The sequence below is a fragment of the Arachis ipaensis genome, chromosome B5 (assembly GCF_059453495.1).
Source record: "Arachis ipaensis isolate K30076 ecotype BB chromosome B5, ASM5945349v1, whole genome shotgun sequence".
Taxonomy (NCBI): Eukaryota; Viridiplantae; Streptophyta; class Magnoliopsida; order Fabales; family Fabaceae; genus Arachis; species Arachis ipaensis.
In genome coordinates this window covers 120,055,314-120,060,362 of record NC_142440.1, presented here as the reverse complement: position 1 = coordinate 120,060,362, position 5,049 = coordinate 120,055,314, and the positions used below count along the sequence as shown (strand labels likewise).

Sequence of the window (5,049 nt, the reverse complement as noted above, 5' to 3'; positions counted from 1 at the left end):
GTAGCCATTGACAACGGTGATGCCCTACATACAGCTTGCCATGGAAAGGAGTAGGATTGATTGGATGAAGATAGCAGGAAAGCAGAGAGCAATGAGGAACGAAAGCATCTCTATACACTTATCTGAAATTCTCACCAATGAATTACATAAGTACCACTATCCTATTTTATATTTTATTTAATTTTCATCCACTATAATTTCTTAAAACTATTTGAATCTGCCTAACTGAGATTTACAAGGTGACCATAGCTTGCTTCAAGCCGACAATTTCCGTGGGATCGACCCTTACTCACGTAAGGTTTATTACTTGGACGACCCAGTGCACTTGCTGGTTAGTTGTACGAAGTTGTGAAACAGATATAAGATCATGAACGTGCGTATTGAGTTTTTAGCGCCGTTACCAAGGAATAGAATGATCACGATTTCGCACACCAAGTTTTTGGCGCCGTTGCCGGAGATTGTTCGAGTTTGGACAACTGACGGTTCATCTTATTGCTCAGATTAGGTAATTTTCTTTTTCGTTTTATTTTTAAAAAAAAAAAATTTGTTTTCAAAAATCTTTCAAAAAAAAAATTTCTTTTCCTTTTGTTTTCGAAAATTATTCTAAATTTTTAAGAATGAATTCTAATGTTTCAAAATGGTATGCTGAAGTTTGGCTGGCCATCAAGCTTTAGACTAACCTGGTATGATTCCTGGAATCTTGATTGAGGACTTTGAATTCATTGCTTCCTTTTTCCTATGTTTTCAAAAAAAATAAAATATACAAAAATCCAAAAAAATTAATAAAATCATAAATATAAAAAAATATTTTTTGTTTCTTGTTTGAGTCTAGAGTCAATTTTTAAGTTTGGTGTCAATTGCATTTTTTCTAAAAATTTATGCATTTTTCGAAAATTCATGCATTCATAGTGTTCTTCATGATCTTCAAGTTGTTCTTGGTAAGTCTTCTTGTTTGATCTTGATGTTTTCTTATTTTGTGTCTTTTCTTGTTTTTCATATGCATTCTTAAATTCTTAGTGTCTAAAAATTAAAAAAAAAAATTAAGTTTGGTGTCTTGCATATTTTTCTTTTCTTAAAAATTTTCAAAAATAAGTTCTAGGTGTTCATCTTGATCTTCAAAGTGTTCTTGGTCTTCATCTTGACATTCATAGTGTTCTTGCATGCATCACATATTTTGATCCAAAATTTTCATGCATTGAGTCAATTTTGTGTTTTTCTCTCTCATTATTAAAAATTCAAAAATCAAAAAAATATCTTTTCCTTATTTTACTCAAAATTTTCGAAAATATGATTTGATTTAGTCAAAAAGTTTTTAAATTTAATTGTTTCTTATGAATCAAATCAAATTTTCAATTTAAAAATCTTATCTTTTCAAAATCTTTTTCAAAAATCAAATCTTTTTCAAAATTTCTTTCTAATATTTTCGAAAATTTTTCAAATTAATTTTCAAAAATATTTTTCTTAATTTTAGTTCATGATTTTCGAATTTAATGTGATTGATTCGAAAATATTAAGTTGTTACTTGCTTATTAAGAAAGGTTCAATCTTTAAACTCTAGAATCATATCTTTTTATTTTCTTGTTAGTCAAGTAATCAACTTTAGTTTTCAAAATCAAATCTTTTTTATTTTCTTTTCAAATCTTTTTCAAATTAAAATTTCAATCATATCTTTTTCAAATTCAATTTCAAAATCTTTTCTAACTTCTTATCTTTTTAAAATTGATTTTCAAATCTTATCTTTTTATTTCAATCATATCTTTTTAAATTTCAATCATATCTTTTTCAAAAACAAATTTCAAAACTTTTTCAATCAATCTTATCTTTTTGTTTCAATCATATATTTTTCAAAACTACCTAACTAATCCTCTCTCTCTTATTTTCAAAAATTCCCTCTCTCCTTTTTCAAAATTTCTTTTTAATTAATTAATTGTTTTAAATTTTAATTTTAATTTTATTCTTCCTTTAATTTTCGAAAATCATCAACTCCTTTTTAAAATTTATTTTCGAAATCTAACTTTCAAATTTAATATTTATTTTAATTAAATTTCGAAATTCTCTCTCTCATCTCCTTCTATTTATTTATTCATCTACTAACACTTCTCTTTCACCCAAAATTCGAACTCCATCTCCCTCTCTGTGTTCGAGTTTTCCCTCTTCTCTTCTCCACATTACATTCTTTTCTTCTTCTACTCACACAAAGGAATCTCTATACTGTGACATAGAGGATTCCATATTTTCTTTGTTATTCCCTTCTTTGTCATATGAGCAGAAGCAAGGACAAGAACATTCTTATTGAAGCAGATCCTGAACCTGAAAGGACTCTAAAAAGGAAACTAAGAGAAGCTAAAATACAACAATCCAGAGACAACCTTACAGGAATTTTCGAACAGGAAGAGGAGATGGCAGCCGAAAATAATAATAATGCAAGGAGGATGCTTGGTGACTTTACTGCACCTAATTCCAATTTACATGGAAGAAGCATCTCCATTCCTGCCATTGGAGCAAACAATTTTAATCTGAAACCTCAATTAGTTTCTCTGATGCAGCAAAACTGCAAGTTTCATGGACTTCCATCTGAAGATCCTTTTCAATTCTTAACTGAATTCTTACAGATCTGTGATACTATTAAGACTAATGGAGTAGATCCTGAAGTCTATAGGCTCATACTTTTCCCGTTTGCTGTAAGAGACAGAGCTAGAGGGTGGTTGGACTCTCAAACCCAAAATAGCCTGAACTCTTAGGATAAGCTGGTCACGGCTTTCTTAGCCAAGTTCTTTCCTCCTCAAAAGCTGAGTAAGCTTAGAGTGGATGTTCAAACCTTCAGACAAAAAGAAGGTGAATCCCTCTATGAAGCTTGGGAGAGATATAAGCAACTGACCAAAAAGTGTCCTTCTGACATGCTTTCAGAATGGACCATCCTGGATATATTCTATGATGGTCTGTCTGAATTAGCTAAGATGTCATTGGATACTTCTGCAGGTGGATCCATTCACCTAAAGAAAATGCCTGCAGAAGCTCAAGAACTCATTGACATGGTTGCTAATAACCAGTTCATGTACACTTCTGAGAGGAATCCTGTGAGTAATGGGACGCCTCAGAAGAAGGGAGTTCTTGAAATTGATACTCTGAATGCCATATTGGCTCAGAATAAAATATTGACTCAGCAAGTCAATATGATTTCTCAGAGTCTGAATGGAATGCAAGCTGCATCCAACAGTACTCAAGAGGCATCTTCTGAGGAAGAAGCTTATGATCCTGAGAACCCTGCAATAGCAGAGGTGAATTACATGGGTGAACCCTATGGAAACACCTATAATCTCTCATGGAGAAATCACCCAAATCTCTCATGGAAGGATCAACAAAAGCCTCAACAAGGCTTTAATAATGGTGGAAGAAACAGGTTTAGCAATAGCAAGCCTTTTCCATCATCCACTCAACAAAAGACAGAGAGTTCTAAGCAGAATCCATCTAATTTAGCAAACTTAGTCTCTGATCTGTCCAAGGCCACTTTAAGTTTCATGAGTGAAACAAGGTCCTCCATAAGAAATTTGGAGGTACAAGTGGGCCAGCTGAGTAAGAAGATAACTGAAACTCCTCCTAGTACTCTCCCAAGCAATACAGAAGAGAATCCAAAGAGAGAGTGCAAGGCCATTGATATAACCATCATGGCCGAACCTACAGGGGAGGAAAAGGACGTGAATCCAAGTGAGGAAGACCTCCTGGGATGTCCAGTGATCAACAAGGAGTTTTTCTTTGAGGAACCAAAGGAATCTGAGGCTCATCTAGAGACCATAGAAATTCCATTGAACCTCCTTATGCCCTTCATGAGCTCTGATGAGTATTCTTCTTGTGAAGAGAATGAGGATGTTACTGAAGAGCAAGTTGCCAAGTACCTTGGTGGAATCATGAAGCTGAATGCCAAATTATTTGGTAATGAGACTTGGGAAGATGAACCTCCCTTGCTCACCAATGAACTAAGTGATCTGGATCAACTGACATTGCCTCAGAAGAAACAGGATCCTGGAAAGTTCTTAACACCTTGTACCATAGGCACCATGACCTTTGAGAAGGCTCTATGTGACCTTGGGTCAGGGATAAACCTCATGCCCCTCTCTGTAATGGAGAAACTGGGAATCTTTGAGGTGCAAGCTGCCAGAATCTCATTAGAGATGGCAGACAACTCAATAAAACAGGCTTATGGACAAGTAGAGGACGTGTTAGTAAAGCTTGAAGGCCTTTACATCCCTGCTGATTTCATAATCCTAGACACTGGGAAGGAAGAGGATGAATCCATAATCCTTGGAAGACCCTTCCTAGCCCCAGCAAGAGCTGTGATTGATGTGGACAGAGGAGAGTTGGTCCTTCAACTGAATGAGGACTACCTTGTGTTTAAAACTCAAGGTCCTCCTTCTATAACCATGGAGAGGAAGCATGAAAACCTTCTCTCAGTGCAGAGTCAACTAAATCCCCCATAGTCAAACTCTAAGTTTGGTGTTGAACTCCCACATCCAAACTCTAAGTTTGGTGTTAGGAGTCTAAAAAATTGACCTGATCACCTGTGTGGCTCCATGAGAGCCCACTGTCAAGCTATTGACATTAAAGAAGCGCTTGTTGGGAGGCAACCCAATTTTTATTTATCTAATTTTATTTTTATTTTCATTGTTCTTTCATGTTTTATTAGGTTCATGATCATGTGGAGTCACAAAATAAATACAAAAATTAAAAACAGAATCAAAAATAACAGAAGAAAAATCACACCGTGGAGGAAGGACTTACTGGCGTTTAAACGCCAGTAAGGAGCATCTGGCTGGCGTTCAACGCCAGAACAAGCAACATCCTGGCGTTCAAACGCCAGGAATGCACCCTGAGAAGAGCTGGCGCTGAACGCCAGAAACAAGCATAGAACTGGCGTTCAACGCCAGAAACATGCTGCATCTGGGCATTGAACGCCCAGAACAAGCATCAATTCAGCGTTTAAACGCCAGAATTGCATGCAAAGGCGTTTTACATGCCTAATTGGTGCAGGGATGCAAATCCTTGACACCTCAG

The 5,049-nt window shown here is 35.4% G+C and overlaps 1 non-coding gene across 1 annotated transcript; it reads right to left on the bottom strand.

Annotated features, from left to right (window-relative positions):
• Positions 1 to 2,795: 2,795 nt before the first annotated feature.
• LOC148565577 (small nucleolar RNA R71) lies at positions 2,796 to 2,903 on the bottom strand. The gene has a single exon (XR_015884829.1). It is a non-coding gene; the product is annotated as a small nucleolar RNA R71 (small nucleolar RNA).
• Positions 2,904 to 5,049: the final 2,146 nt, after the last annotated feature.